General features: G+C 50.8%; 1 protein-coding gene across 1 annotated transcript in view; it reads right to left on the reverse strand.

Moving 5' to 3' along the window:
- Positions 1 to 22,304, reverse strand: part of LOC104672275 (IQ motif and Sec7 domain ArfGEF 3) — a 107,134-nt gene that overhangs the window by 57,240 nt on the left and 27,590 nt on the right. Inside the window, exon 2 of the mRNA XM_030939234.1 lies at positions 16,399 to 16,482. The gene's annotated coding sequence lies outside the window, so the exon portion shown is untranslated. The remainder of the gene's footprint in view (positions 1 to 16,398; positions 16,483 to 22,304) is intronic.

Raw genomic sequence — 22,304 nt, forward strand, 5'->3', positions numbered from 1 at the left:
TGTGGCAGCCTGTTGCTGAGCTAAATCATTTCCTCTCCTGCCCTGATGTCTAGAAAATCCCTGAGCCTGTTGGTCCTATTTGATTGACATTCATCTGGGTCTTTAGCTTCTTCGATCTCCTCCCCAAATCGGTCCCTCCGTTCTCAGAGTCTCTCTCTTCCTCTCTTTTTGAATATTGGGCTCTGTCCCGCCACCACTCCATGTCAGGAGCTGGGCCGGAACAGAAACATCTGAAAGACTGCCTCTTCTCCATGCCCAACACCTGCTATCCCACGGGATGGACGAGACTTTGCCAGAGCCCCTGTATGGCAAGCATGTTGTTCAGGTCCCTGAGCTGTGTCTGAACAACATGCTGGGGACCTGAAGAACATGCTTACCATACCAGGGGCTCATCACATGAAGCACGTGGCCTGTACTTTCTAAACATTCCCTAGTCATATCTGAATTTCTAGACCTTAAATCTTGTTTTGAGTTCTCCCTCTCTGCCTTCGGAAATCCAGCTTTAACATAACTAGCACATATGTGGTCCTTACTAGATGCTGGACACCTTTCCAGGCATTATCACATTGAATCCTCCCAAACACCCTAAGAAGTAAGTGCTATGCCCATTTTACAGATGAGTGAACTCAAGGTTGGAAAGTCTATGGAATTTCACCAAAGTCATAGAGTTTGTGAGTGGCCAAGCCAGGACCTGAACCTAGATTTGAATTATCTGGTTTATGCTTTCAACTGCTACATATTAAAGTGCTTCCCTGAAGTTCTGAATTTATCTTCTAGTCCAGGGAACTCCTTTACCACTTCCTCACCCTTCTCTCTCTCTCTCCAAACCAGAAAGGAATCCACAAAACCATTTGGTGCTCATTCCTCCGCATCTGGGGAGGGAAGGAGCCTTAACTATTTTTAAGTTCTTCAGTGATAAGTAAACATGAGTATCCTGTTCATCAGGATAGTTTCTCCTTATAAATTAGTAAACTCGCACTAATACGATATGTCAGTCTCTTGTGGGTTTGTTTCTGATGAGTCAGTTCCCCTCATTCCTGAGGAATCTGAGGACTCACGGCAGCCTAATTGATTCTCCAAGACTTCAAAGCTTCAGTATAAACATGGAACACGGTGACCACACCAAGATCCCACCAGGCTAGTGTGGCAGTGGCACCCGGGGAGGAGCAAGGTGACACATTCAAACAGGAACAAGGAAGAAGCGGGTTTAGAGCCTCTGCTCCTTTGTGGCCCTCTCTTTGTGTGGGCTCTGGTCTTCATCTCTGCCTGCTTCTACCTTTGTGGCCTTGAACAAGTTGCTCATCTTCTCTGAGGATTTCCTCAGCTATAAAATGGACACAGTGATTCTTGCCCTTCTGACTGTTTACAAGGTCAGAAGCTGAGGATCCTTGTGGTGAGAATCAAGTAAGCAAAAGGACAGAAGGCGTTCTGTAACTCGGAAAATGCAGTGTCGATGCCAGTTGTTAAAACCCTCATCATTCCTATCATTTCCGTCCTTGGGGTGCAAGAAACTGCATCCAAGCCCAGGATAAATGCTCAGAGCTGCCAGCATGGAGGAAGGAAGTGGGGGCCAGGTTGTTTCCCATGGCAACCCAGGGGACGCGTCCCAGTGTCCAGGCTGCACTGCCCAAGATGAACGGAGAAGAGGGACAATGAGAGGAGATCCTCTGCAGGATTATGAGTGGGGTGAAATTCTTCTCCTTTTTGAAACTGTCTTGTTTCAAATAATAATAATAATAACATTAATAATAAAATATAATATTTTTACAATAAGTGAAATGTAGAAAGAAAAAAAAAAAAAACAGTGCACAGGCCTACAGAGGGCTTCCCCTCCCATGCTCTTTTGCTCCAATGCTTCATTTCACCGGAGGGTCAACATTCGCAGCCCCCCACCTGCCATGTGTTTTGCTTTGTAGTTGCCCCGGGGCTCCCTGTGAGCAGGTCCCATCCCTGGCCATGCAGGATGCCTTCTTACGGAATCCCTGGCAGAGGGCCTTGGGGATGAGACAGTGCACCTGCTCATGCTATGGATGGGGAAGCTGGGGCCTGGAGAACGGGGGATGCCTTGTCTAAGTCAGTGTGGTGGAAGCACCAGATTCTTCTGGAAGCCCAAGTGCTGCCCCGGCCTGCCTTCCCCTCGGCTGCCTTCCAAATCCCAAGCTTCTAGGTCATGCAACACTTTGTCTTACTCCCCTCGCTCTTTGAAGGAAATAATGTATACAGTGGTCCATTTCCCGGATGCAGTGCCTTGAATCTGCTTCGGTCAGCAAACCACAGAAGAAGCAGGATGTACTAGGCCCCTGCTTGTGTATCCGATGCCTGCTTGTCAGCCTCCCCCACTTCCCCACCATCTCCCCTTCCCCCTGGCTTCCCCACTCCTTAGTTGCCCTCACCAGAACCAAAGAAGTTTAGTCTAAGATGAAAGTTTACTAGCCTACAAAATAGTTCGTTTTGCTTGTTCTTATCAGTCTGCCCAGCTACTTAGGTCATAAATCAAATACTTTACAAGCCCCTGAGCTAACTAGGATTGCAATGCATTGTGGGCTGCAACAAAATGCAGCAAAACAATCCTAAAAAAAACCACCTACAAGCCCCTACCCAACAATTGATAGGCATCATCCGGGAAGATGGTAACCCCACAGTACTCAGCCTATGAGGGGCCAGGGAGAGACCTGTGCACTAGGGGGTCAATGGCTTGTTGAAACTGTGCTGGGTGTGCCCGCTCATCAGACACCCGATTTTCCAAGACCGTCATTAAAAGTCTCACTTTCGCTGCTCTCCGGGTCTCTGAGTCCATTCTTTGGGTTTGGACAGGTGGGCTTGTTTCTCACAACCTGGTGGCCCATATGGGGATTTCCACGCCTGCACGGAGCGAGACTGCAGCTGAGAGGGGAGCTGTGTCTCACTTGACTGGTGTGGCCCACTCTGTCCGGGTGTCTCGGCTCCCTGAAGAAGCCACAGACAAACCCGAAACTGTTATTCAGGAGGCAACTAAAGCGACACAGGGAGAAAAGCAGACACCGTGGCAACCAGGCAACCTCATCATGAGCCAAGGCAGGAAAATTGGACTGTAAGTACTGTCTGGTGGCTGTGCATTTTCCGAGGTCTTGGGGTGTACGAGAAACCTCCAGTAAGGGAGGCTGAGTACACAGGGAAAAGCTCAGACAGAGACTAACCAAAAATGGGAAACAAGAATTCTAGGCCTAGGGAGCAGAGGAAAGAGTTCCCTTTAGTTCTTTAAGAGTTCCCTTTGGCCGAGGGGAAGGCAGACCAGGGCAGCACTTGGGCTTCCAGAAGAATCTGGTGCTTCCACCACACTGACTTAGACAAGGCATCCCCCGTTCTCCGGGCCCCAGCTTCCCCATCCATAGCATGAGCAGGTGCACTGTCTCATCCCCAAGGCCCTCTGCCAGGGATTCCGTAAGAAGGCCTCCTCCATGGCCAGGGATGGGACCTGCTCACAGGGGAGCCCCGGGGCAACTACAAAGCAAAACACATGGCAGGTGGGGGGCTGCGAATGTTGACCCTCTGGTGAAATGCAGTATTGGAGCAAAAGAAAACCCTCTGACATTCCCCCAAATAGTCTGTTGGGGAGAATGTTGCAGGTTTGAAGGGATAGCCCTGCAAACCAGCGACAAGGAAAAGCAAAAGATGATAAAGTATTGTTGTTTTATCTGGCCCCAAAAACCCATTCGTCAACCTTTGGTCTTTTGGCCTAAGTTTGGCTCAGATGAGGATTGGGTGTGCCACGCTTTAATTCTCTGTGAATAATAAAACTCCACCCTCACAAGAGGATACAGGTTATGCTCTTTGTTGGATTGGTGAATTAACCCCCATGTTCCCCTTAAAAAAGAAGAAAAACAGCATAGTAAGAAGCCCTCGCCCAGTGAAAAGCCCGGATCCCCTAACACGCTTGCTCCCCCATTCGTCTCAGGAAGTACAAAACAGGGAGATCAGGAGGCAACGGGAAGGTCAGAGGAAGAGGAATCTGCGGGTCATGAAGAAGCTAAACCCAATGCTTCCTTAAATCCTTATCCAAACTTGAGGAAAGAATTAGAACAATGTAGGAAGGACGTTGAGAATTTCCCTATTCCTTCCAAACAGCAGATGTCTGACAGGTACCCTCTTAGAAAGAAGTCCCTTGGGACAGAGAGGAGTTGGGTTTGTGAGTGTGCCTCTAACAAGTACTGAGGTTCGGAATTTTAAAAAGAAAATGAGGCCACTCTGGGAAGACCCCCCCGGTTGAGCAGAGCAACTAGATCAATTTTTAGGACCCAGTTTTTATACTTGGGTTAAGATAATGTCAATCACAAATATTCTGTTTCCTGGGGAAGAGAGGGGAGTGATTATAATGGCAGCCATGACCATTTGGGAGAGACCCCCATTCTCCCGGTGAAGGGGTCCTGCCACCTGAGCAGAAATTCCCAAATGCAAATCCCAGATGGGGTAACAATAACCTCAGAGATCAGGCCTGAATGCAGGACCCCAAGGGGGGGATTAAAAAGTCCACTCTTAGAACACAAAACATCTTGAAAGCATTCGAGATCCAACAACAAAAAGAGAAGACTCCCTCTGCATTTCTGCAGAGGCTCAGGGATCAAATAAGAACATATTTAGGATTAGGTCCAGAGGACCCAGTAGGGCAAGGCCTTTTAGAAGTTAATTTTGTGACAAAAGCTGGCCTGATATTACTAAGAAACTGCAAAAGATTGATGGGTGGAATGAAAAACCAATTAAGGAATTACTGAGGGAAGCTCAGAAGGTTTTTGTAAGAAGAAAGAAAACAGAAACTGCGAAAGGGAGAAAGAGAACAAGTGAAAAAGAAAATTGGAAAGAGAAAGGGGAGCAAATGACAAAGGGAGAGGGCCAGAGAAAGAGTTAAGCTGCCGACCCTGAAGGCAAGGGAGAGCCGGCCACACAACTGTGTGTGGAAGCTGGCTGCTGAAAGCTGTTAATAAAAGTTGTTGCTGAATCTTTGTCGTTTCGGCAGAGCTGTCCATCTTTGCAGACTGTCAGGGGGCCAGGGCCCGGCACGGTTTAGCTTGTGCCCAGAGAGAGAAAGAAGAAGAAACTAAGTGTGAGGGAAAAAGGAAACGGGATGACAGAAAGAGAGAAAAAAAAGAAAATGAGCGAGAGCGAGAGACCGGAAAAGACAGAGATGAAGACAGACACCGAAGTTGAGACTGGGGAGAAAAATAAAGCAAAAGGAAGAAAGAGTACCAGAGGAAGTGAGAGTATGTGCAGAGGTTGGCAGAGCTGGGGGAAGGTTCTAGAGGCTCAAGCAACAAGGAGGTGCAGGGGAAAGGGTGCAGTGCGGCCACTGAGGAGGGACAGGGCTCGGGAACTGGGGGGTGCAAGTGAGAAAGGGAGGGGGAGGAGAGTTTAGGATCAGGCTGCTTGAGGAGTAGTGGGTTGCCTATGGCAAAGACTAGATGGCTGTTTGTCAGGAGGCAGTAGAAGGGATTCAGGTTATGGAAGGGTAAATGGATGAGATGACCATGACAGTTTGTTGCTGTTTTACGGAGAGGCTGGAAGTCCGCCGGCGGCAGCTGTCAGTAAGGCAGCAGAAGGGCTAGGGAGCTACGTAAGGAAGATCCGAACTAGGGTTGTAAACTCAAAGGACAACAGGGCCAGCAAATGGTGAGAAGGAGGCTGCAGGGCTGGACGGGGCTGTGGCTAACTGAAGAGGGCACACCTCTGCAGAGGGGCCGCAGCTGCTTGGCTGTTCCTACAGTGCTGGCCCTGTGTTGCCAGGTTGTCTGCTTTGTCAGAGGCCAGAATTCTGACTTTTTATGTGAAATAGGATTTTTAAATGCTGGTGATCAGTTAAAAAAACTTAATAACCCAATACAGGTGAAAGAAAATGCCCGTTTGCAATCCCTGAAGTAGAGAGAGCTCGTGCTGGGGAGAGGTCCCCCAGGATGCTTTGAGCGGTGGTGTATAAAAGTTCTGTTTCCCAGAGCTGGTCTGGGCCAGGGGGCGATTCTTGCAGCTGAGGAGGTGGAAAAGCCACTGAGTCCCCTCCCAGAGCGGGACAAACCCTTTGCAGTGGCTGGGTCACCAGCGAGGGTGGCGTGGAACACAAACAGTGCAGCTCCCGGCCTGCCAGGGAGATGGATGGTGCCTTCAAAGCAAAGAAGGAGTCAGGGATGCCTGTGCTGATGAGAGCTGCCCATCAGGGAAGGCGCCATAGGCTGGCAGCTCTTCCAAACAGCAGCTCTTGGTCCAGAGCCAGACCCAGCAGAGCCCAGTCAAAGGCATCCTGAAAGGCCAGCTGGTCAGTCTCTTGCCTCCTCAATTTCCTCCTGGGGTCAGTGGGCCCTGGAGAGGTGCCTAAACGAACTCCAGCCAGTTTCTTAGGGAAATGAGAGGAGAATAAGAAGGTATCAGACCATAACTGTTTAGATATTATAGAATATCAAACTAAAGTTAGACCAGAACGTAAAGAAATTCCCCTGAATTTCTTTACTACCTGATGGAATGAGGCTGTTTGTGGATGGGCCATCCCGAGTGATAGATAGTAAAAGACACAATGTCTAGGCTGTCATTGATGGAAACAAACAAACCTTATGAGAAAAAGGTAGATTACCCAACAACTGGTCAGCCCAAACCTGTGAATTATATGCTCTTAACCAAGCCCTGAAGCTCGTATAAGGCCAAGAAGGCACTGTATATGCTAATTCCAGATATGCCTGTGGAGTAGTACACACCTTTGGAAAGATCTGGACAAAGTGGGGCCTAATAAATAGCAGGTGGAAATAATTGGTATATGGGAAACTGGTCAAACAAGTCTTAAAAAGCCTCCTGCTTCCAGCAGAGGTAGCCATAGTTCATGTAAACGGCCATCAGAAAGGAAACACTGTAGAAGCTGTAGGGAACAGGCTTGTGGATGAAGCTGCTAAGCAAGCCTCCCTGAAGGAAAAAGTTAAACTCTTTGGCCTAATCCCAGATATCCCTAAGGTGCTATTAAAACCCCAATTTTCTAAAGAGGAGGAGGAAGAGCTGCGCAAGATAGGGCCAAACTGAGAATGGGAGGTGGGTGCTCCCTGACAGGACCGAAATGATAAGCAAACTCATAAGGACAGAACTGATATCCACACCCCGTAAGGGAAGTCACTGGGGTCTCCAGGCCATGTGTGATGCAATACTCAAGAATTATGGGCGTCGGCCGGGCACGGTGGCTCAAGCGTGTAATCCCAGCACTTTGGGAGGCCGAGGCGGGCGGATCACGAGGTCAGGAGATCGAGACCATCCTGGCTAACACGGTGAAACCCCGTCTCTACTAAAAAAATACAAAAAACTAGCCGGGCGAGGTGGCGGGCGCCTGTAGTCCCAGCTACTCGGGAGGCTGAGGCAGGAGAATGGCGTAAACCCGGGAGGCGGAGTTTGCAGTGAGCTGAGATCTGGCCACTGCACTCCAGCCTGGGTGACAGAGCGAGACTCCTTCTCAAAAAAAAAAAAAAAAAAAAAGAATTATGGGTGTATTGGGATTTATACCCTTGTTAAACAAGTGTGTGGGTGTTATGTGACCTGCCAGAGAATAAACAAAAAGGTGGTTAGAAAACAGACTACCGGAGGGAGACCTCCTGGGTAAGGCCATTTCAAAGCATTCAAGTAGATTTTACAGAAATGTCCAAAACAGGGAGAGTAAAGTATCTGCTTGTAATGGTAGACCACCTCTCCAGAGTGGAGGCCTTCCCCTCCCAGCTGCCACTGCCGGAGATGTGGTCAAAATAATCTTAGAACAAATCATACCCAGATTTGGCCTGGTAGAAAATATTGATTCAGACAATGGGAGCCACTTTACTTGAGGGTGCTAAGGGGAATCATGGAAAGTCTCCCTGCTGGAGACAGCAACACACTCCAGTCTTTCTTCATAGGCAGCGGTCCTTCCTGTTTTGCTTTTTTAATCGTAACAAAAGAAATCTCTAAAAACCTCCTTTCTTAAGCCATTCCATGGTTGCTCAAAGGCAGTAAAAAGTCTTAAGAAAGCCGTATCTGATCAAATCACTCTTGCTATAGATTATTTCCTCATTTTTGGTTTGATGAAACAAATTAAAAACCCTTTTTGTCATACATCAGGTACATCAGGTACAAAATCATTTTTATGGTCATGTAATTGGGCAAAAGATAAGTGAATAGGTAAAGACCTTTCAGAAGAGAAAATAAAACAAAAGCACAGGAAATAGTGGGATTAGAAAAATCTCTACTCCTACAGAGGTTACTCTCCCTGGAAGTGAGAAAAGGAGATCCAAAAAGATTCCAACAAGAAGCTTCCAGTAAATGAAATAAGAACACATTTCCCAGGAAACTGGATAAAACTGCATTACTGAATACCCTGGGCTAGAGAAAGCTTAGATGTTCCTTGTGGCATCTTTCACTTGTTCTGGAAGTATTATCTTTAGTTAGGTGTATTTCCTTAACTAATAAAGCCTAGCATTGTTGTTGTTGCTGTTTCTGTCCCTAAAAATATTCTCTGGGCCACTCCTCTCTTCAGTTTTGTTGCTCTGGTGCATTTACCTGATGGCACCTGGAGTCCACACTCAGCCTCAAGGGGCAGGGCAAAGGCGCAGGGAAGAGAGGCCAGGCCTTTTGAGGCCCTGAACAATAACCTATGCACTCTCAGTCACCCACCGGCTGTGGCTGGGGACGTGGGAAGCAGCTGTTCACCTCCCTGCCTCACCTTCACTTCCCATAGTTGACAACACCTGCCTTCTGCTACCCTCCTGCCCTGGTGGTTACAGGCTGCAACTGACAAGCACCTGGTTCAAAACCTAGCACTGCTCTTCACCAGCTATGTGGCCCCTGGTCAAGGCATTTGTTGTCTCTGATCCTCAGTTTCCTTGGCTATAAAATGGCAATAATATTTCACCAGCTTCTATTGGGGTTAAACAAGATAATTCTTGCATAGCACATGGCAAGCACTCAGGACATGGTGGCTAGTATTTGCTTCCTCTCCCTCATGGGTGGGAGACACAAAACAGACACAGAGTTAGCAGGACCTCTCCTCCAATCATCTCTAAACATGCTGCTGACAAAAAGTGGTCTGCCTTAATGAGCAGCTCTTTGAGGGCAGCCCAGCACAGCATCTCCGACAGGTTTCCCAAGCACCCTCTGGCGACAGCCTAGGTCAGATGAAGGGGCCAGTCTCAGAGGATGGCTCAAGGCCTCAAGGCCTAGCAGGGAAAATTACAAAAGGAAATTGGCCTGGGCAAATAGTTGACTCCAAACAGGAGTTTCACATCCCAGCTGAGGAGAGTCCTCTGAACAGAAAGTCAAAAGTCAATGACAAGACAAAACCTTCCTAATACTCTCTGGGATATTTTAATACCACCCCCTCCCCCCCCGCCCCGCCAAAGTCTCAAAGTACTTTGACCTGTATTTTGTTTTTTACGCCTCCTGAATCTGGCGAGGAAGACACATATGGGACAAAAATGCACAGGGTGGTAAAGTGACAGGTCACACAGTTCCTTAGGGCAGATTCCTGTAGCTCCAGGTCGGAATTCGGCCCTCTTCCTGGGCATGGAGCCCAGGCTGGCTGGATTCAGCTCTAACTACACAGCTCCTCAGCCACCCATGAGCACACCTGCTCTCAAAGCCCAAACCACAGCAGCAAGCCCCCTCTCCCCAGGATGCTCCTCCGTGCAGGTGCGCTCCATCCCGCCCCAGAGCCCAGTCTTCAAACCCCAGGATTCCCGCCCCCCACCTTGCCCCTCCAGCAGGCAAGATGCTCCCACCACTGCAGGGGACTTGTGGGGATTTTCACCCCATCCCAACCTCTCCAAAGTCCTCTCCCAACCAACCAGTGAACCCTGAAGGAGACAAAGAAAACTTCCCTTAACCTCCCCTGCCGCCATTGCTTTCCTGGGGCGGGAGGCAGAGACCCGGGGCTTGGGGCCAGGCAGGCAGGGTGGGCCTGCCCCACAGGGCCTCTGGGGAAAGCCGAGGGTTTTTCTGCCCTTTTCCAGGGAGAGGACGCAGCTGTACCGCCCGAACGACCCACGCTGCCACCCTAAGCCACTAGTGGGTGGTGCCGGTTTCTCAGCAGCCTGGACGCCACTCCTGGGGCAGGCACGTGAGGCCGCGGCGCCCCAGCCGTTTGAAGACTAAACTGTATCGATTGAGAATTTAATTGCTCCGTAATCGCTGGATAAACACTGGCTGGTCCATTGATCACGCTTCAGGCCCCATCACAGCCGATGGAAAGAGGCAGGAGAGGCGGAGATAGCTCCAGCTATGCTGATGCGGGGCTCTCCCCGCAGCGTTCTCGGAAGAGCGCCCCTTCCTCCAGGGTACCCCACGTGGAGGCCTCGGCAGAGCCCCTGCCGTGCTGCTGACGACGCGAGCCACGTGGGCCACCAGGGCGGGTGGCTCGGGAGGGACTGATTAGGGTAGGACGCCCTGTAAAGGGGCGCAGTACGCCTAGCCCAAGTGGGAAATGCAGACTACAAAATCTTTTTTCTTTTCTTTTTTTTTTTTGATTGGCGGGAGGATGTAAAACCCAACGCAGACAAAAATAAAACATTGGGAGGCTGCACACTAAAATACTAACATCAGTTAATTCCACATGATGAAGTCCCATTTATATTTTCTTCTTTGTATTTTGTATTTTCCACATTTCCAACAACTAGTGTGTATGACTTACAATCAGAGAAAATACATGTTATTTCAGATCCGGTGAAATGGCTGGGAGGATTTCTCTTGAGCGCTTAAAAAAAAATTCTAGCAGCAACTCTGTGAAAAGACGTTGTGTGTCAGAGTTGGACCTGGGTTCACTGTCCAGTTCCAGAAATAATTAGCAGTGGTCTCTCGGTCAAGACACCTAAATTCCCTCCATCCTGGATTCCTTATCTGTAAATGGGAATACCACCTATCTCACAGAATTACATGAGATAAAAATATCAAGAGTGCCCAGCACGATGTCCCTGGCACATTCAATAAATGATATGTTCAATATGTCTTCCCTCTTGGAGTAAGGATGGGGTGGTTGAAAAGGAAGAAACAAGGACCAGCAGTGAGTCAGTTCAGTCAGCAGAGGCTCAGAGTGCCCCTTACAGCCCTACCCAGATCCCTTCTCGCTCTGGAGGCCTAGGGGTTGTTTTGTTTCCTGCCTACCACCTCCCCCTCCTGAACTCCACCTCTCCCTCTTGAGCCCCGCCTCCCCCCCTGAGCCCCGCCTCCCCCCCTGAGCCCCGCCTCCCCCTCCTGAGCCCACCTCCCCCTCCCGAACTCCACCTCCCGCTCCTGAGCCCCGCCTCCCCCCGAGCCCCGCCTCCCCCCCTGAGCCCCGCCTCCCCCTCCTGAGCCCCACCTCCCCCTCCCGAACTCCACCTCCCCCTCCTGAGCCCCGCCTCCCCCCCGAACTCCACCTCTCCCTCTTGAGCCCCGCCTCCCCCCTGAGCCCCGCCTCCCCCCTGAGCCCCGCCTCCCCCCCTGAGCCCCGCCTCCCCCTCCTGAGCCCCACCTCCCCCTCCCGAACTCCACCTCCCGCTCCCGAGCCCCGCCTCCCCCCGAGCCCCGCCTCCCCCTCCTGAGCCCCCCCTCACCCTCCCGAACTCCACCTCCCGCTCCTGAGCCCCGCCTCCCCTCCTGAGCCCCGCCTCCCCCTCCTGAACTCCCTCTCCCTCCTGAGCCCCGCCTCCCCATCCTGAGCCCCGCCTCCCCCTCCTGAACTCCACTTCTCCTTCCTGAGTCCCGCCTCCCCCCGAGCCCCCCTCCCCCTCCCGAACTCCACTTCTCCTTCCTGAGCCCCGCCTCCCCATCCTGAGCCCCGCCTCCCCCTCCTGAACTCCACTTCTCCTTCCTGAGTCCCGCCTCCCCCCGAGCCCCCCTCCCCCTCCCGAACTCCACTTCTCCTTCCTGAGTCCCGCCTCCCCTCCTGAGCCCCACCTCTGCTGCCTGAGCCCCGCCTCCCCATCCTGAGTCCTGCCTCCCCATCCTGAGTCCCGCCTTCCCTCCTGAGCCCCACCTCTGCTGCCTGAGCCCCGCCTCCCCCTCCTGAGCCCCACCTCCCCCTCCTGAGCCCCACCTCTGCTGCCTGAGCCCCGCCTCCCCTCCTGAGCCCCACCTCTGCTGCCTGAGCCCCGCCTCCCCTCCTGAGCCCCACCTCTGCTGCCTGAGTCCCGCCTCCCCTCCTGAGCCCCACCTCTGCTGCCTGAGCCCCGCCTCCCCCCCTGAGCCCCACCTCCCCCTCCTGAGCCCCACCTCTGCTGCCTGAGCCCCGCCTCCCCATCCTGAGTCCTGCCTCCCCATCCTGAGTCCTGCCTCCCCTCCTGAGCCCCGCCTCCCGGTCCTGAACTCCACCTCCCCTCCTAAGCGCACCTCCCCCTCCTGAGCCCACCTCCCCTTCTTGAGCCCTCCTCTCCCTTCTGAAACCAGCCTCCTTCTCCTGAGCCCCATCCTCTCCCACAGCCGCCTCTTCCCATTACTCTAATAGAAGCCCATCTTCCTCATCTTGGCCCCATTATCACCCTTGAGACAAATGGGCTCTATGCTGGGAGGCAGCTGGCCAGCTACTGGGTCATTGTTCTGAATGTCGCTGAGAGCCTGAAAGGGAAGGGAGCCCGCAGGATCGAAAGTAGGGCTGCAATTACTGGCCTATTCAGCGCCCCAGAATAAAGCCCTGTCATTAGCTGGCAGCAGGGAGGCGGTCCATAGGGGCAAAGACCAGGGGGCGATCTTTTCTGGGGAGAAAGAGCCTGACACGCAGTTGCTGCTCCCTGGCTGGCTGCTGGGAGGACGCACCATCTCCAGCTCCCACCTGAGGGCCTAATTACCCTGGCAGACATAGATTGCCTTCCTAGGGGGGTGTGGGGAACCAGGGCAGAGCAGAACCCATAATAACTCTATCTGGTCATCCAGCTTCGCAGGGCTTTGTCAGCCCCATAGCTGCTCCACTGTATCCCAGATCGCTGACGCCCACCCTTCAGCCTCCCTCTGCAGACACCCACACTTCCAGATGTGCTCAATTTCAGGGGTTCCTGCTCCTGGGAGAATCACTCCCTGTCGGGCTCCCAGCCCCAAGACAGTTTCCCTGACACCAGCCCCCAGCTGCTCCTCTGCAGGTGGCTGGGGAAGGAAGGCTGTCCTGGCCTCGTTAGGGCTGAGGCTTCTCTGCCTCTTCGGGAGGGGTGAGGCTCTCTTCTGGCCCTGGGTCTTTCTGGGAGGGAGCCGTCTTTCCTCTGGGCTGAGAAGCATCTCTACATCTCTGATCAGCCAGAGGAGCAGCCACTGCAGTGCCCCAGGGAGGGCACTTGCTCAGCCTTGGAGCTTGAGTGGGGGCCGGCCTTAGCCAGACTGCAGAGGAGGATGGCAAGGAACATCCTGTGGCTGGCTGAGTCCGCACAGCAAAGGCCCTGACACCTGATTCACTGACTTTGGATTCCTTACTGGGGTCTCCTAGAGAGGCCAACGGCTGATCCTAGAAATCCTCAGGAGGCCATGATTCCTACTGGTTGAGCTAGCAGGAAACCGGACAGACAGGAAAGAAGCCAGACTGAGAGGGGAGGAGCCTAGACTGATGGAGGAGGAGCCTGGCTTGTCTCAGAGCTCGAGTCCATACCAGATCTCCTGAGAGGGCTGTGTGACCTACCCGCCTGTGCCAGCCCCACAGGCTGGCCTCTGACTGTGACACATTCCACTAGAGGAGCTTGCTAGGAAGTTGTGGCTATGCTCTGCAGGTGGGACAGCTGGGCTAGGGGAAGGGATGTGGTTTGGTGAAGGAATCGTTGATAGGGTTGGGAGCAGGGATGCTGAGAGTCTGATCAGGGAAAACTTTATCTTAGGATAGAATTCCCCCAAGAAGCCAAGAGCAAACGCATACACTGTTGGACTGTCCAGAAAACATCCAGAGGGACTCCTCTCAGAGAAGCCAAGAAAGCCACATCAGACAGAGAGACAGACAGACAAAAACAGGCTCTAGGAAACTACAAATCAGACAGACAGACAGACAGGACAACTTGGAGTAACTGGGAACTAGAGACAGACAGCAGCTGAAGCCCTGGACCATCTTGGGGGGCAAGCCTCCCTGTCCCCACAAAGGGGAGGGCCTGCATAGGCAGGGTGTATAGGCCCCTCCATGAACCAACATTCAAGAGAATCTCCCATCTCCCACACTCCCTCCCCAGAGCACCCCCCCCCCCGTCCCTAACCTCAAAGCCCACACCTCCCAGGGGGAGGTGAACAACAAACCTCTTGGAAAACTAAGATCATGGGTTTCCTATCATACACCTCCAACCCTGGAAAATAACCCAGCCCCTTGAGAGTGCAGCACCCCTCCCCTGCCCCACGTCTACCTACGTGCTGGCATGCTGCTGGGGCTGCCTCTCTCCCACTCCTTCCCACCTGGAGCTAGGGCTGCAGGTGGGCACCACACAGGCAGCAGGGGAGTGCTGGTGCATGAGCGAGCATGCAGGCTGAGAGCGGATGGGAGGAGAGACCACAGGAAACCCAAGGGACCGTCTCTGTTGCCCGCCCCTGCTGCCCACCCCTGCCAGGCCTGGGCTTCTCAAGGGTGTTCTCCATCCTCACTGAAGCCTGGTGCTTGGTTAGTATCCATAAAGTGCTTACTGAATTGAGTTGAATTGATGGAGTTGGAGGCAGGCCAGACAGTTTTTCTCTCTTCTCCCCCCCACCAAGGAAGGCAGTTTCCGGGACGGAGACTCGGGCCATGTGTCTGAACAGTGAGGCCTCATGGGAAGGGGCCAGGGCAGTCAGGGTCTTCCTCTACATCGTCCTGGTGACTTCCACATCTCCACACTCTCCTCTTTCCTTCCCCCTCCACTGTTCCATTCTCCCGTTTCTCTTCTTCCTTCTAATTTCCAGGAGAGCAGTTTTCCCTTTGAGGATATCCTAATGTCCCACCGCATGGGGAAATTCTCAAGGGTTCAAGTTGGCCTTATGTGCCTTTATGTCCCCAGGCCTGGCCCAAAACTTGTCCCAGAGGACACAGAAAACATTAGCCTCCCATCTTCGACACGGTTGGCTTCATTAACTCCCATCCCTCCCTTGGCCCTGGATTGAATGACCCGCTGGGCTGTGTGGCCTCTCTCAGAGTCCTCCTCAGAGCCCTGCCTCTGTCTCTGACCTCTGCTGCCTCCCCTATAAGGGAAAATGAACAGCAATGCCTTTCATGGGGTGGTTGTCCGTGCCCCAAGGTCACTAGCCACCGCTTCTGATCACTGTCTAGTTATTTTTCAGAGGATAAAGGGGGAAAGATCACAGAATCATTGCATCTTAAACCTGAAAATGGTGAGCATGAGAAGTCTGATGCCCTAAGCTTCCCGTGGCTGCGCTGGTCCTCGCTCTGTGACTGTGGACAAGTCTCTGGCTCCTCTGACCCTTACTCTCCTCTCATCCTTCAGGGACAAGAAGACCCGCCCAGTCTGGCCCCACTGAGCAGCTCAGAGGCTCGATGGGATGATAGGAGAATGCCACTTTTGAGATAGACCAAGCCCATCACTATCCAGATGAGGAAACTGAGGCCCACGGGAGTGGAGTAACTTGCCCAACTTCACTCCATAACAGGAGACGGACAGACTGGGTAAATTTCAGGCCAGAATCAAAGTGGAGTAAAGAACAAGTCAAGAAAAGAGAAATGTGCAGAATGGAGACAGACAAACTGGTGGAAAAGAGAAAAGAGTGAGAGAGGCTGACAGAACACACAGATCAGGGGGCGGGCGGGGAGCACAACATGGGCACAGAAGAGGAGAAACCAGAAACACAAGGGCAGAGAGACAGAAGCAGATGCGGAGGGAGAAGGCTGATCCCAGGACAGAGAGGGAGCACCAGGAAGGGGGACAGGGAGGCAGAGGGCGGTAGGAGAACCCAGGAAAAAACAGAGGAGAAAGCTTAGGACTGTGGCTCTAAAACCTGACTCCTCAACACTCCCACTCCATCCCAATGCTGTCAACTAATGTAGCCAGGGCTGAGAGATCCTGAAAATTAAAGACAGGCACCTGGGCTGACTGGAGGAAGAGAAACCAGAAAGAAAAGTATAAATCCTTGATGGAAGAGGAAGGCTGGGCACTATGCATGGGCTGAGTGCACACCACTGTGTGCCAGGCACCCTCCCATGTGAGAGACATGAATATCCCCAATCAAACCAATTTTCCTGGCTGCTTACGAAAATCAGATTTTACATGGGCTGTTCAGAAGAAAGGAGCATACGTTTGGGGTGTGATCGCTAGGGCATAATGACCTTAAACGTTGGGAATGGCTCATTTGGGGTCCAGAGGGAGCAGAGAGAAAATGACGTCTGAGGAAGGAGGTGAAAGCAAACGAACGACCCACATGAGACTCAAGAGGAGGAGGCCCAATAGCTAGTGCAGGGGTATGTGCTTTGTTGCAACAGGAAGGAAGGTGGGAGTGCAGGACGGAGGAAGGGGTCACAGCTCCCACCTGTGGGAGGCCAGGCCGGAGCAGGCCGGCTTCTGTTCGGCGTCGGCGGCTGGGCAGCAGAACTGGTGCAGCACGGTCTCATTCCTGCGGACAGAGCAGAGGGAGATCAGAGCGCCTGAGACAGGCTGGGTCCCCACCCTGCCTGATACTAAAGCATTTCTGCCCTGAAACCCTGCTGCCCCCATCCCTGCCCTAAAATCAGGCAGCCAATCACTGCCCCGGGCAAGACTGCAGCATTGATTCTCTGTCCATCAGAGTCCTCTTCAGTCACCCAATAGGCTCAATTCAAATGCCACCTCCTGTGTGAAGCCTCCTTGGCCTCCCTGGCAACTCACCCTTCCTACTTCCGCACGCCCTCCCTGCAGCAGGCTCTTTCTCGTGCATGTACCAAATGTCCTGCTCTGTTATCACAGTTTGTTCTTGATGACCCTGTTCTCCACCATGGTCCTGCAAGGTAGAACTAAGTCTATTTCTCTAGGATGCACAGAATTGCATGCAGTGAATACTTTTAAGCTGATCATATACAAAGTTACAAAACATTCATACAGGGACGTTAGTGTTGCCAGCTAAAAATCCAAGGAGTGGTGCCTGATGAGGCACTTGGTGTAGATGAAAAAGTCAACCCAGGAGGCCGGGATCGGGGTTCTAGTCCCAGCCTTCCAGTTTGCCAGCTGTGTCACACGTGGCTCACCTTTTCTGGGCTTCAGCTGACTTACTAATGAAACAAGGGAGATGAACTAGCGAAGTGGTTCTCAGCCCTAGCTGCATATTAGAATTACAAGAGATTTTTAAAACAGTTTATGCCTGGGCCCTTCCCTTCCCCGCAAGGACTCTGATTTACGTGGTCTGGCATGAGTCCAGGGCACCAGGACTTTTTAACAAACTCCCAGGGTGATTCTAAAGGCAGCCAGGATTGAGAGGCACTGGACTAGAGGATTTCCAAGGTCCCGTCCACCTCTAAAATGCTGTGATTCCAATATCCACTTTGAGCCAACCTGGGATTCAGTATTGAAATTACTTTTGGATAAAGATACACCGAGCCATTGCCTTCTCTTCCTCAATAAGCAGTTGCTGTCCTGGGCATTATTGAGTCAGAGAATGTCAAACCTGGAAGGGCCCCCAGAGATCATCTGAAAGGGATTTTCAAAATTCCTTCAGCTTCAGAACACTTTGTCCAAACCAAATCTTTACTGGAAGCCTATTTTGTAAAACAACAAAAGTAGAATATCTCCATGGCTGGGGGAGGGGCATCTGCACCACTTCCCAGACCTCCTAGCCCCGAATGTGGTAGCCACCTCCCAGGCACCTGTTGGGGGCCCACTGGGTCTGAGAGTGTAGACAGGAAATGCTGAATTTGGCTATCTGCATGGAAGAAAGAACACTGGAGCCTATCTTAATTTTTGTTTGTTTGTTTGTTTAGAGACAGGGCTTTGTTGCCCAGGCTGGAGTGCAGTGGTGTGATCATAGCTCAGTGTAACCTTGGCCTTCTGGGCTCAAGCAATCCTCCTGTCTCAGCTACAGGCATGTGCCACCAGGCTCAGCTAATTTTAAAAAATTTCGCAGAGACAGAGGTCTCACTATGTTGCCCAGCCTGGTCTCGAACTCCTGGCCTCAGGCAATCCTCCCGTCTTGGCCTCCCAAAGCACTGGGATTACCGGCATGAGTCATCACACCTGTCTGAGCCAACCTTTAATTTGACAAAAAATAAATTCCAGAAAGGTTATGTGTTTAAATGAGAGAAATTAAACGGAAAAAAAATCAGAAGGAAGCCTAGGAATATAGCTGATGTGTTGAGATTTTAAAAACAAAACAGGAAACTGAAAAGCCATTAAAACAAGATAAACAAGGCCGGGCGCGGTGGCTCAAGCCTGTAATCCCAGCACTTTGGGAGGCCGAGACTGGGTGGATCACGAGGTCAGGAGATCGAGACCAGCCTGGCTAACACGCTGAAACCCCGTCTCTACTAAAAAAATACAAAAAACTAGCCGGGCGAGGTGGCGGGCGCCTGTAGTCCCAGCTACTCGGGAGGCTGAGGCAGGAGAATGGCGGTAAACCTGGGAGGCGGAGCTTGCAGTGAGCTGAGATCCGGCCACTGCACTCCAGCCTGGGCCACAGAGGGAGACTCCGTCTCAAAAAACAAACAAACAAAAAAAAGATAAACATATCTGACTATATAAAATGAAGAAAAAAATCTGTATGAAAACGAATACCCTAATAAGTCAAAAGACAAATGATAGACTAGGAAAATATATGTGCAAAATGTTGACAGTAGGCAAGTTAACACTCTGCACTGAGTTCCAGCACATCCATAGTGCAAAGATAAACCCAGCAGAAAAAACCGCCAGAGGATAGGAACAGCAGTTGACAGAACGGGAAACCCAAACAGCCCACAAATACGGTTTACATCTCTGCTATTCTGCCTCACAAACTCAAATCAAGACCAAATTCATACCAATGGAAAGACGCTTACTAGTAAACAGGAAAATGCAAATTAAAGTCATGCTGCGATGCCACTTCTCATCCAGCAGACTGGCTGGCACACATTGAAAAGACTGCTAACTATGAGTGCTGGAGAGGATGTGGAGAGAGGGGTACCCTGACCCACTGTCTGTGTAGATGTGAATTACGAAGTGTTTATGGAAATGTAAACCAAAAACAAAATTCTAAGCCCCCCAGTTGACTTGAGGAAAGAGAGAGACCCTCTCATATTGTTTTATATTGTTTTATACTCAGTACCTGTTTTAAGACAAAAACAATGAAGTAAAACCGAAGACAGGCAGCCCGGCACCAGGCCCGGAACCAGGCCTGGGTCTGCCTGGCCTAAACGCAGTAGTTAAAAATCAACTCATGACTTAGAAACTGACGTTCCTGACATTGTATAGAAGAACACTATGAAACTCCCGGCCCTGTTCTGTTTCTCTCTGACCACCGGTGCATGCAGCCCCTGTCACATACCCGCTGCTTGCTCAAATCAATCACGACCCTTTCATGTGAAATCTTTAGTGTTGTGAGCCCTTAAAAAGGCCAGAAATTGTGCACTCAGGGAGCTCAGATTTTAAGGCAGTAGCTTGCCGATGCTCCTAGCTGAATAAAACCCTTCCTTCTACAACTCGGGGTCTGAGAGGTTTTGTCTGTGGCTCGTCCTGCTGCAGACTGAACGGACCCCCTTCTCAGCCAAGGGCATTCCAAAGAAACCTGGTTCAGGCCATGATGGGAAGTAGGGGTAGGACATGCCTCCTTATCCCCTCCTCCCTTAGGAATTCAGGCACAGCTGGCCAGCATTAACATTTAACAAAAAACATTAAAACAGTCTTAACAGAGCTCTTAAGAGTGACGAAACAGACTGTTTGTAGCAATGAGACAAAATCTGTAGCAAATTCCAACCTGACTCTAGTACAGCATCATATGACCGATAGCAGGCCCTGAAAGAAACTGAACTATTTTACAGCAAAACACATTTATTTTATATATTGGCCTTGTAAATATGTCTCAGAAACGGCCCTGGAAAGCTGTCTCTTGTGGGGAAAATCTACAATCTGTAGAGAATCCTCTTCCTATTCCAGGTCTTTTCCCTGATCCAGGAGAATATCAGTTAAGAGTCTAGCACCTTTTTAAGTCTGATAAGAAAAACTTACAATCTATTCTCTTTGACGCCTGCACCTGGAGGCTTCATCTGCATAACAAGAACGTTGGTCTTCACACCGTCTCATTTTAACCCAGACACTCCCTTCTACTGATTCCACGTCTTTCGATAATAACAACTCTTTCAACCAATTGTCAATCAGAAAATCTCTGAATCTACCTATAACCTGGAAGCTCTCACTGTATTTCAAGTTGTCCCACCTTTCCAGATTGAACCAATGTACACCGTGGTTCACTCTCACTTACTTACTTACATAAGTCACTGATGTCTCATGTCCCCCTAAAACATATAAAACAAAGCTGCAGCCCAACCGCCTTGGGCACATGTTCTTAGCCCCTCTTGAGACTGTGCCTCAGGCCATGGTCACTCGTATTTGGCTCAGAATAAATCTCTTCAAACGTTTTACAGAGTTTGGCTCTTTTCTTCAACAGAAGCATTGTTTTTAGTGTGGTGGTGGGGAAGTGGGGGGAGAATGCAAACAGCTCAAGTCCTCATCAATCCGGAAACGGTTGAATAAACTGTAATACCTTCAACCATACCATGGAATTACGCCACCTGTTAAAAAAGAACTAGTTAGCACTCTATCCCTCAGTCTGGATGGATTTCCACAGCATATTATTAAATGAGAAAAGCAAGTTGCAGAGAAATCTATAAAGAGTGATCCCAATTTTATAAAATAAAAAATGACTCCTCTCACCAAATGCAAATTCTTTGCACGTACACTCTATTTATATATGAATGCAAACTAAACTATTAACACTGGCTACCTCAGCAGATGAGAGCAGGGGAAAAAGACAGAGGTAGGAAAAGGAAAAGTGATGCTTAGGGTAAAATGTTGACGGACAGTGTTAAACATAAATTCCCATGTGTGATATTACCGTAAATCCATTAAAACTCAATATGATATTCCCATGTGTGATATTACCGTAAATCTGTTAAAACTGAATGTGAACCTGAATAAGAGCTGGAAAATGTCAGAAACCAACACAAATATTGATGTCATTTCACAGAACAGATCATGGGCAATTTTCATCTTGGACTTCTGTTCATTTAATGTATTTTTTGTTACAGATTATATATAATCAGTAGGTCATAGACTAATAATTGATGCAACAAATATAAATTTTTTAAAGGGCAATAAAGCAAATAATTGAACCTGAGCCCTCATTTGACAAATGCGGAAACTGAGGCTGAGTGGAGAAGGGACTTATCTGCAGTGGTTCCCTGGCCAAAATTCCGGGTCAGTCTTCCAGCCCGAGGTTCACTCCTGGGGCAAGTCAAAGACTTTAGAGAACTGTCTGAAACCTAAACATCTTTCGATAGCACCCAGGCTTCCTGGCCTGAAGGGGAAAACGAATGAGGAGATGGAGCAGGAGCAAGAAGGGCCCACAGCCCAGATAATGCAGGGCAGGTGGACCCAGGTGCGCAGTACAGTGGAGAGCCTACACCCCCAGTTCCAGGCCTCCAGCTGCTCCTGGGTCCAGGGCAGGTTTGGAATTCCTGACAAAAGCCATCAAGAGCATAGGCAAAGAGGCATGGCTTGTTCACTACCCACAGCGCTGACATTTCAGGAAGGAAAGCTCACCCGCATGGTCATAGGCTGGCACAGTGGTGCCTGGGGGGACTGTTCTGATCCTGCCTCTGTTTCCCAGAGGTTTCCTCCCAAGGTTGGGAGCCACTCCTCTGTCCAGACACTGAGGGCAGGCACCTGCTGCTTCTCCCAGGTCCCCAGACTCAGCTGTAGTGACACACTGTGATAGGTAACTGAATGTCTTTCAGCAAGAAGCCCAAGTCCTTCAGCACCTTGGGCTTGGGCTGGCTGTGCTGTTGGGGCTTCTGCTGCCACTGGGGGACAGTTCAGCCAAGAGGGGAGCTTGTCTTCCAGTTCTGCCTCTGAGCTCCTCCGTCCACCTCCTGTTCCTTGGGTCTCCTCAGCCTAGGCCAGAATGCTTCTTGTCTTCTTTCCAGGTTTAGCTCATGCTAAATTGTAAGTCCTGCCCTGCCTGCCTTTGACCAGCCTGGCCACCCACCCTGCCTAAGGTCATGGTCTAAGTTTCCTGACCTGGGCATGTCTTAGCTTAAGTGTCCTAAGGTCACACAGCTAGTTAGTAGCAAGCCTAAGCCCCAGGCAGGCTCCTGTCAAGGATCATACCCACCACTCTTCTTCAAAGGGTTTTTGGCCAGTGGGCATTCATGTGCTCATTTACCAAAGCTGGGCAGGGAGTGCCTAGTGCCTAGATCAGGGCCTGGTATAATGATGGCA

This window comes from Rhinopithecus roxellana, chromosome 10 (assembly GCF_007565055.1).
Source record: "Rhinopithecus roxellana isolate Shanxi Qingling chromosome 10, ASM756505v1, whole genome shotgun sequence".
Lineage (NCBI taxonomy): Eukaryota > Metazoa > Chordata > Mammalia > Primates > Cercopithecidae > Rhinopithecus > Rhinopithecus roxellana.